Raw genomic sequence first — 10984 nt, 5'->3', positions numbered from 1 at the left:
ATAGGGAAGTTTTCAATGCCTTGAGGTTTTGTGTTGTTCAAAAAATGGCAGGTAATTTGAAGAAAAATGTTTTGTGGAAATGTATTGGCTTTACCAAATTTAACTCAAGACAAGGCAGAAAGTGACTGAGCAAGGAGGCAGAGAGGGAGCATACTCCTTTCTGTTTCCCTTGCCATGCTCATCCAGGAGAGTACCTGATGTCCAGGGTCTTCAATTGCACTGTAAAGAGTTATTTTCAAGTCCTTTTTTTTTCTTTTCTGAAATCATGCAAAATCTTTCACTTGATATCTTAATTAATGGCTGAAGTACTGAAAAAATGACTGGTTTCTACCCCATGGGAGATGGATACAATAATCTGGCCCCTCAGATGGTCATTCAGAATAAGAAATATTTTTTTTCTGAAAATTAGTACTTTTTATTTCTTTTTTGTTTAAAGAACAAAGCAGATGTTGACACCTGCAGATTACACTACACATAACTTGGTGTTTCATTTATCCCTGGCACTGGCCCCTGCGGAATGACAGGGGTGAAGCGTTGCTGACCCACTGTTGTATCCTCCAGCCTCTCCCACGGCCTGGCACCAGCTCTCCCCATCCATCAGTCCTGGCACATCTGAAACTCCCAAGCTCATTTGCAAAGATGAGGTAGACGTTTGTGTTTAATAACAATCCATTCCTCAGAGTTAATTAATAACAGTTTGTTCGGGTAATTGGGAGACCTGGGTGAGGAATGAATACTGGACCTGTGTGTTGTCCTTCCTGACTGTCCTCTGCTCTTACTCCTTCGTGTCCAAGTGTGCGCCACAGGTAACTAGAGGGAAAAGCAGAATAGGGAGTTGCAAAATCACATTCTTTACCCTAAAACGTGAAGGGGCATGCTTGCTCCAGCACACGGGGTTTCAGAGCAGTGGAGCATAAGCGGGCTAGGGAAGTGAGCCTGTCTGCCCATGGTTATCTGCGTGTCTTCGTCTCCTTGTTGCTGTAACTGTAATGCGAGCAGAGAGCTGCCTTGCCAGAAAGAGCATGGCCGCTGCTACCTGCCTGCGAAGCAGCCAGCAAAAAGCACCCACAAGACCCAAATCTTTCCTCTCAGTTTGCCCAGGCAGTGTGGCTCATTTGTACGTGTTGAAGAAAGTTTGACACCTTTTGGTTTCTTGAAGAGTGGATGTCAGAGCAATGGGTGAGGAAAGGTGAGGCAGGAAATCTGGCTCCCTTTAAAGGTGCTTTGATAATCCCCTGCACAAAAAGCAAAAGCCCTCAAGTTTCTCACATTGTAACACAGAGCATGCACTGCTCGAGACCTACATTTATAGCTCAGTTACTAGGAGTGAAATGTTTTACATGCCTCTGGAGACATGTGAAAGGAGAGCTGCCCCCAGTGTGCTACTAGAAGCCATGCCAGCAGTTCAAATAAATTTTTTCCAAGATTTTATGATCTGATGCTTGGATTACATTTGTTTAGCTGTAGAGGTGTGAGGTCTGAACAATTTGTCAAAGGAAAGAATAGCCCCAGCTCCAGACATGTGTGCATTTGGAGTTCAGCTTCAACCATGACACTGTGCAAATCCCTGAGGAGGGATGAAGTCATCGGACACCTTGCGGTGCAGAGAAGAGGGACACGTACAGTGGCAAAGTCCAAGGAGAGGTGGCTATGGGCCACCTTCCCCTCCTGGCTCCCTTTGCGTGAGGATGAGCGTGGTGCTTGCCCCCCTGTGCAGGTGGGGTGCTGAAGCAGGGATGCTGGGGACATTTCCAAGGCCACAAAAAGCAAAGCTGTCCTCTCCCTCTGCCCAGGGAGGCAGTGACAGTGGACAGAGGCAGAGGAGTAGCAGTGGCAGCCTGGGCGAGTCCATAGGAATCCCCTCTCAGAGCCCTGATGAAGGATTACATGCCAGAGCAGTTACCCTAGGACCCCCACACTATATCCCCTCCTTTTTCACTCCCCAGGGCCTCTTATCCCAATCTGTTTTTCCCATCTATCCTCCCCAACCACTTTTTTTTTCCCCATTTCTTCATCCCCAAATCCCACTTTCTCCCCCTCACCAGCCTTCCCAGCACAGGTCCCTCTGCCCACCCACGACACTTCTCATCCTGCCCCAGCCCTCCGTCACCTCCCACCTCCCTCAGCCACTTGTGTCCACTAATATCCTGTGTCTGCCCACTGAAGCAAACCGAATCCACTCCTACACACACATTTCAGGGTCTGAGGAAACCTGGATGTGGGCTGCAGTTACCAAAAATCTAGTGGAAAAGGACTTAGGGACAGAAAAAGAAGACAAATGTAAGAAAAAGGTGGGCATATGGTAGCCCTAATAAAGGGTGATAAAGTCCTCTGAAGTTGTTGGAAAGACTCCCACTTAATTAACTGAGCTTTGGACCGGACTCCAAAGCAGATCACTTTCCAAAGCTGAGATAAGTTCCTGGCTCCTATTTCCAGCTCGTGTGCTCAGAGCGCTCGACAAGGCCTGTCCTTCTGCTTTTATTTATGTTGGGGAGTCACTGCTTCATAATTCAGCTGGGACTGACGCTCACTTCCTGTGTCAGGATGTAGATCATTTATATGGTGATAAGGGGCCATATTAGCATTATAACCTCGTGTTTGTAGATGCTCACATTTTCTCTCAAGATATTTATCACCAGTAAACACAGCAGAAAATCTGATTTCATTGACCTTTGCTTCACAGATGATATTCTTTCATGCTGGATATAAAACCCAGCATTTACTTAATATAGTGCTGTGTTGGGTCCAGTTAAGTCCAGAACATAACACTGAAGACAGCAGGAACTGTAGGTATGCAGTATCTTAGGGAAAAACCTGCTTTTACAAGCCTAATTATGGTTTTTAATTGTTACAAGTGCCAACAGTGTATTTTTACTTTATCATGAGGAATTTCCGTCACACACCATCCACTCCAAAACCCCAATTCTTTTGTTTTCATTTGAAGAACAACAAAACATATAACTACCAAGCACATGTCAAGACTTCATGATGGATTAACTGCATTTCACAGTTGAAAAGTAAGCCCGTAGAAGAAAAGCAAATGTGAGCAGGCGTTCACTTGGTGAACTCAAAATTTCCACCCCATCTCTAACCACATTGCCATACAGTGTGCCTTATCTATAGAAAGGAGCAAATGTTCATCTTTTACCTACTGAAATGTATTTAAATGACTTGTTGTCTCTAAAAAGAAGACTTCATATACTGGGCAGGTAAATATTGAATCGATCTCTCAGAGACGGCAGCTTTAATGAACTAACACAGTTACCAGCAACAAAGACTGGGTATGGATGACTCAGAGCATTAGGACTATTCTTGGTTCATATTTTAGCACTTTTTCATCTCTAGGTAGCAGGTTTGGCTCTACCAGGCTCAAAAATGTTAAAGGGTGGAAAGAGGAAACACAAAGTGCAGCTGGTGCCCTCATGATGGAACAGCACCAGTGGGTCAGGGACCCACCGGGAAGCAGCTTCTGGGCAGCTTCTCCTGAGCTGGGATGGCCGAGCTTGGCAAAGGGTCAAGGACCAGGGTGACAATCCCACCACAGCCCTTGGGTGACCATCGCTCTGGACCTATTTCCTTGGAAATGAATAAACAAGATTTGGGGTGCCCAGCTCTGAAAAACTGAGGGAATGTGACTTTCAGAAAGTGGTCAGCTTTCACCTCTAAAAATAGAGGCACTGGAAACCACTGGTAACTTTTGACCATCTTGGCCAAAATCAACTATTTTTAGCTCATCTGTTCCCTCTGAGCTCAGTTCTCTCAAGAAGAATGTATATTTTGGGGGAAGGGGAGGAGGCAGAGGTTCTTGTCACAGGGTGAATTAGTCACAAGTAGTCTGAGTTGAAACACTTTCATATCAAAAGCACTAAAAATGACAGAACCACTTAATTTCTTTAAATGGGTGTGAGAATGTTGCCAAGTTTTGTGAGCAATTAAACTTAATGCAGGATAAGATGGCAGGGATGAAGGATAATTATATGCTCTCAAAATCCTGGGCTTTTTATAAATGAAATGGCCTTAGGGAGTTTTCCAGCAACATTTGGGCTCAGACTTTTACTTCCAACAAAGCCAATTGCCAGTAGTGGCTTTGCAATGGGCATATGTGACACGATTTCTAATGAATTCCCTGTCAGATTCCCATTCAGTTGTCCACCAAACCTTACAATAGTTGGGCTTTTCTTTTGTTGTTTTGTGCAAATAACTCTTGCCTAATATGTTAGCATTCCTGCCTACTTGCACCCTTAGCAAGCAAAGAATTCAATATACCGGACACCAACAAGTTCAGATGAACACTGGGAGCCCTCGAGGAGATGGTATAAGAAATGCACCAATAACACCAATGAGATAATTAAAGTTTTTGCTAATGAGCCCAGACCTGTGAGATGTTTGTTAATTCACAAGAGGTGATCAGCGAGACCATTCACTTTGCTGAAAGTCAAGATTCTCTTCATTCTTGCTGGAGGGATGCAGGCACAGATACCAATCTGCCCTTCACAAGGAGTCGTCGGGTAAGTAACAGTGGGAGTACGTTCAGACATCATCCCCTAGCAATATGAGAAAGAAATCTTTAACAGGATTAGAGGTTGGCAGCAGAGGAACTGTCCTTCAGACCTTGAGCACTTTGACTCCTTTCCTTCTGAAGTTAGTTTTGGGTGTTACATGAAGTTAGTTATTTATCAGTGTTGAGACAATTTTAGCTGATATATTTGTGAAAACTTTTTCAGTTTTCAGAAATGTTGTAAAGCCTTTACTAATGATTCTCCCAGATCAGTTATTTCAGAAATTGGAGGAGGTGTTATAATGTTCTTTATGTGATCCTCATTACTGTCCTGTACAAAAAGTCTCACTTAGCCAGACGTTTACCAGAAATGATATAATATGATTTAAACAATATAGTCAAAATATCATGTGGTCAAGATGAGCAAATTCATGAGCATACCAGCAACGGAAATTTTAGGAGGGGATAGGTTGCCATAAAGGTCATGAAGCGTTAAAACATTGTAAGAATGGAGGATTAACAAATTCAACGTGGGTAAATCCCTTGCATCACTCATCTGATGTTTGCTGTCTACTCTCCCAGTCTGACAGGTTGCAAGACACAACCTTAGGCCAGACAATAATGGTTGGTTCCAGCAGAAGGAGGTGAAATTTAGAAGCAACTTGTCCTACAATGTGAAAAAAGTGATTTCTATGTTTCCTTTATCTATTTACGTTTTCATTTTTAATTTAATAAATCTATGTTGTGATATTTTGGCAACATTCTCTCCATGTAAAACATATTTTATTCATAACTAGCTACAAAAACATTTCTCCAGTACATTCCAACTCACTGCAAGGATGATTATCTCACAGACATTTTTCTTTTTATGGTTTAATTATATTTATTTTTAGTTGAATTGCTGGTCTTATTCTTGGGAGCCTGTTGGATCCTGATGATGCTTGCATTTGCTGTTGGGAATATGGCACAAGCAGCAGCACTGAACTGGATGACATTTATAAAGGCTCTAATAGCTTCGCTGCTGGCGAAGAGCTCAGAATGTCATTCTCCCAACCCCACCTACAGATTTCAGGACCTAACAAGCTCCGGAACAAATGTTGCATCTCAGTTTTGTAAAAAAATGATTTTATCTATTGCTGGAAACCCCTCCAGCACTTCAGAAGAAAAAAAAAGAAAAAAAAAAAAAAAAAAGTGGGAAATATGGTTATATTTGATACCTCTGTTTGTTTGTCTAGTGCTTGGCTGTGTGTCGGTATGACTAGTTCAGTGATATTGCCCAACAGCATAACCATGCTCCATGCTCCTACATCACCATGTTGCTGCTATGGCCATGCCACCAGCAGCTAGGACTTCATTAGCTTGTATAAGCCAGGTCAGGCTGCAGCCACGTGTCTGGGCAAAACAGGCTGCTCCAGAGGGATGCTCTGGTGGCTCAGTCCAGCTGCAGTGTCCTTCCCTCACATGAGCGAGCATGTTTTTTTCTGTTGTTGTTTTGTTTTTGGTTTTGTTTTTTTTCCCTACAGGAAGCATTTGAGTTAAGGTTGGGTAATTGCAGTTACCTGTTTGTTTGTTTGTTTGTTTTTATATTTTTTTTTCCTCTAGTTTTCACTTTGGTCATTTGCTAACCTTGTTTCTTGAAGAAAGATTTTGAACGTTTTTTGTGGTGGAGTCACCATCCCTGGAAGTCTTTAAAAGATGTTTAGATGTAGAGTTTAGGGATATGGTTTAGTGGGGACTGTTAGCGTTAGGTCAGAGGTTGGACTCGATGATCTTGAGGTCTCTTCCAACCTAGAAATTCTGTGATTCTGTGATTCTGTAAGCAGCTTCTGTTTCTGTCCTTGAGATTTGTATATTTCAGTAACTGATACAGGGGATAGAGTTTGCTAATGGATCATTTAGGTATACAAGTATATTGGTTGTATGTGTTCACAGATAAAACTGCTATGGTATTTTTTAAGATTTTGATTAATAGTGCCACATTTGTGAAAACAATGACAAAAAAAAAAAAAAATCCAAGTAAAGAAATTGGTTTCAAGGTAGCTAAACCTGAAATCAAAGCTGTCTCCTGGGTCTACGCTTACCACGCCATTAGCATGCTGCACATGATTGTTTGCCCTTTGTTTATAATTCAAGTGGTTTTAATACCTTTGGTACTAATAACAGCAGCAACAATTTGATGTTTTAATATTTGATAGGTCTCTAACCATGCATCCAGTCTCTGTGGCTTGAAAGCTCCAGAGATAGATGCAGTTCTCACACGTGTAAATCAGCGTGCAGCAAAGTGTGTAAATCAGAAGGCTTTCTACTGATTGCCTGGAGGGGTCCTGCGCATTTATATTGGCATCACTCACACCAGAATCCTGTTCCCTGAACCTTGAAAACAAATACTTTGGTTTCAGGAAAGAAAATGGATCCACAACAAATGGGGTAGTATTGCCTAATGGTTTCCTGACAAATCCCTGTCTCTGCTCTGGAGCTGTGAAAACAGACGCAGAGACTGCTCTCATTTCAGTCTCGGGAGGAACCTGACAGGTGCAGTTAGCGAGCTGCTCGGGATGATAAAAGCCATAGGTTCAATATGCTATTAAAGCAGGCATTACGCACGGCTCGGATGCTTAGCTCAGTTACGGGCTGTCTGTAAAACCACCTAAAAAGGCGAGGTCCCACACCGCTGGTGTGTGCTGTGCTCACACAGGCCCAGCTCCCACGGAAATGCTGGGAAGGGGAAAGGAAGGCAGGTTGTCCATGACACGACACGAGCTGCGAGCCCCCGAGGTCATAGCCAGGCGGAACAGGGGCCAGTCTGATCAGAAGGTGAGGTGAACTGTTCGCACAGGAAACTTGGACCTGGGGATTGGGTTTCCACACGTTTTCTTCTTTGCAATTATTTTACAGTTTGCTGGGACTCTCAACAGGAGTTCAGCCATGGGTCAGTCACAGCCCAAGGTTTCTGCTCTCTTAACACCATATTCCTCAGTAATTCCTGCCCCACACAGAGCCATTGCCATTTGAAGGACAGGATATTGGATAAAGTTTTATTAGTTCATTGAAAAACCTTACAGAACTGAACAGACTTGATCCAACAACCATGAAAATCGAGGGATCTCCTCTTGGCTCCATTAGAGTGACAGAGCTGGCAGAGCAGCCTCCCATCTCCTCCTCTTCAACCATCCAGCCCAGATTACACCACAGAGGTCCTTCCTCGCCGTTTGTCTGCCCTGCCCCTAGGGACAGCCGCCTGCAGCTGTGCTTCACACCCCTCACCCCTGGGAAGCCTTTGCTATTGTCTGGCCTAAAACACTCAAGCTGCAGTTTAAGCCCAATAAGATTCTTGCCCAATACACTCAGGCGCAGAGGAAGGCTTTATACTACAATACTTCATAAATCGATAGAAGGCAAGATGGAGCCATTCTGCTTCCATAGTTACTTATTTATTTTTAACCAGAAATTTGGAGGATTTATTAACTACCTCGGAGTGGTTCAAATGCATACACAAAAGAGCAATAGCTTTCTACAGAGTGCTTTAGGGGAAAGCAGTTTCATGCAGTATAAACTCATGACTTCAGTATGCCCATTAGTCCTGGGGTACTGCAGTCACAGGGTGCTTTGCCATCGCGTACAGCAGAGCCTGGATGTCATTCAGCGACTGGCAGCTTTCATTTTCATCTCTGCTAGCATCCATCAGCTCATCCATCCTGAGAGCTTTTCAGTGTCTTCCAGGTAGATACACAGATCAACCGTGAAGCCTCCAACAGCTCTTGCTGAGCTCCGGCCCCTTCACCTCCCTCAGGGGAAGAGAAAAATCTCCTCAAAGTAGGGCTACATCAGCTTTGATTGATTTGCCTGATCTTCACTTCAAGTAGAGAAGAAAGAGCTGAGGGTGTAATTCTCTGACAATCCACAAACACAGATTTGGAGGAAAAAGGAGAAATACAGATTCGGGAAGAGGTGGAGACTCAGTAGAGCACTGACAGCCTCAGCCCCTCCATGCGTGACCCCAGGCGCTGACCAGAAGTCCATCACTCACAAACGTTTATTCATGTCAAACAATTCGAGCTCCCAGCAGGAATGATAGGACCAGCACCAAGCAGAGGAGGTTTGAATCGTCTGAGCTTATCACACAGAGGTTTCAGAAAGTTCACATTACAGAACCCCAACGCATTTTACAGCTTACTTGAAGGGAAAGGGCTGAAACATCCAATATATCTCCCGTAGGCTGACAACCTAGTAAACACTCCTTCAGGATAACCATGATCCTTAGAACAATGGAAACATTTTAGTTAGAAACTGTAGAAGTTACAAGGCAAAGATTTATGTGCTGTGGGGTAAATAAATATTCAGTTCCCATTAATGTTAATGGGAGTTAAGTGGCTAATTCCCCACACATTATGCTGAAGATTTACTTCTCTGTGTTTTATAGAATAAATGAATTTATGGTCTTCCTGGAGGTTAGACCTGAGAAAAACAAAGAGCTCAGAGTTTACTCCATTTTTATGAGGTCATTTTTTTAAGGGAGGTTTATTCCCTGAACAGAAGGAAAGGTTAGGAGAGCACCAAGTTAGAGCAATCCCCTCCAGGGGAAGCCAGGGAGATTTGTGGCAGGCATTTAGTCCAAACTCACAGACAGGGAGACACAAAAAGATCCATATAAAATGTCTCAGTAACAGAAGCCGGAAATTCGTAACAATAATAAAGGCTGACATTTATACAGAGCCTTTCATCCACACATCTACAAGCTGGATTTTGCATTCAAAGGAACTCACAAAATTCTCTTGAAAACCATTTGTGATTTCACACTAAGAGGGCAAAATGCATCAAGTAGGGTAACTTCATTGTTACCAAAGCTCAGCCAACACTGGGACAGATGTTTAATGCCTCTGGAAGGTAGTTAAGCATGCTTCTGTTTAAAATTAGAGTACTCGTATTAACTTCAATAGATTTTCCATTTTTATAGTCAGAAATGAGCCTATGCACTTTGGTGAAACTAATGCCTTCACCAGTACTTAACAGTCATGTCCTGTATCTCTATGCAAAAATCCCACTGAATTTGCTTTACTTCTCATGCTCCTATCTCTAAGATAATACCATAATTTTTTATTGTGAGTTAAAAAACATTTAAAGTTTTATCAACAAGTTTTATCAACTTGTTTTATCAACAATTTAGAAGTCATGCGAATCCTTTGCACAAGACGTGAACAGTACACTAGTCTCTGTATTCAAAGACCAAATATTCATTCCAAACAACTGCATTTTTCTCTTCCTCTGCTAAGGGCTACTACTTATTTAAACTGAAATTGCGATTAGAGATTAAGTATGAGACAACATTTCTTTCACTCCCACTCTATCTGAAAAGACCAGCTTCAAAGAAGGGGAGAGAAAAATTCATAGCAGTGTTTTCAATAGGGCACAGTGATCTGCTACAGATAAGCAGCAGCCCTTTTTCCTTATTCAAATGTTAAGTTTTCCGAGGCAAATAATATTTTTCCCCTAGCTGGTTGTTCATTCATCTACAGCTTCATGCAAGTCCTTTGCATGAGCAAGGTCGCCCTCACAGTTTCATTTTGATCAGACGTTGCTTTGTGCTGTGGATATTGGATTTTTTTTTTCCTTTTGGCAACAAAACAGCCTCTTAAGACCTTTTACAGTAACTCTGTGCACCCGTCTTTCATTAGGACTACATTATCTCAGATCACTTCATGTTTATCAGAGCCAGCAGCCGAGGAGGTACTGCAGGATCAAGCAGAGCAGGCACCCACGTGCCAGCTCCACACAGCACCGTGGTGCCAGGGCTGGGCCACAGCTTTTTTCTGCATCCCTTCCCACCCCCGGCCTCGGTTCAATCCTCTCGATGCACCTGGTTATCTCCAGGTTTACCTGGAAATCGCAGTGAGGTAGCACACAGAGTGAAGCTGTGTTCCAGGGGTATTATTCTCAGCCCAGTACAGACACAGAGCACACATCCAACCCCCAGAGAGCCTGGGCTGAGATGTTGGATAAGAGACAGAATGTGGGTAGAGACAGCCAGTGGGGGGGGGGCACTGACAGGGCACCGCAGCTCATTATGGGCACCAAATGGGGGCACCAGCTGTGAATTCACTTCTTTCACCCTCTCTCTTAGGCTGCAAGTACAGAGAAGAGGACAACAGCCAGCAGGGGAAGGCAGCACGGCACAGAGGGGTCTGCCTGTCCCCAGCGGTGTTACAGCCAGGCAGGGAGTCTGGCTGGAGAGGAGAGGAACCTAAATTACACCTCGTATGAAGTGGTGTGAGTATTCCCCGCAGTCATAGCTGTTTGAGTTAGCACTGGGTTTCCCACAAGTAGAGCAGATCCTGAAGGGAATGAAGGCCACAGAGAGAAAGCAGGGCTGGAATGTGATTCTCTTGCATATTTGAAATGTTATTTACTATCTAGTAAACCCATTTTATAGCAACCCTGCATTTTATTTTCGAACACTTCCATCGACACCCACTGTATATCAGTCATTAT

At 43.5% G+C, this 10984-nt stretch overlaps 1 long non-coding RNA gene across 1 annotated transcript; it reads right to left on the bottom strand.

Annotated features, from left to right (window-relative positions):
• Positions 1-7910: 7910 nt before the first annotated feature.
• On the bottom strand, positions 7911-10478 carry LOC311445849. The gene is made up of 2 exons (XR_014698650.1): positions 10373-10478; positions 7911-8754 (listed from the first exon to the last, which is right to left on the bottom strand). It is a non-coding gene; the product is annotated as an uncharacterized lncRNA (long non-coding RNA).
• Between the last annotated feature and the right edge of the window lie 506 nt (positions 10479-10984).

The sequence above is a fragment of the Aythya ferina genome (genome assembly GCF_964211825.1).
Source record: "Aythya ferina genome assembly, chromosome: 16".
Lineage (NCBI taxonomy): Eukaryota > Metazoa > Chordata > Aves > Anseriformes > Anatidae > Aythya > Aythya ferina.
This window is presented reverse-complemented; position numbering and strand designations above follow the sequence as displayed.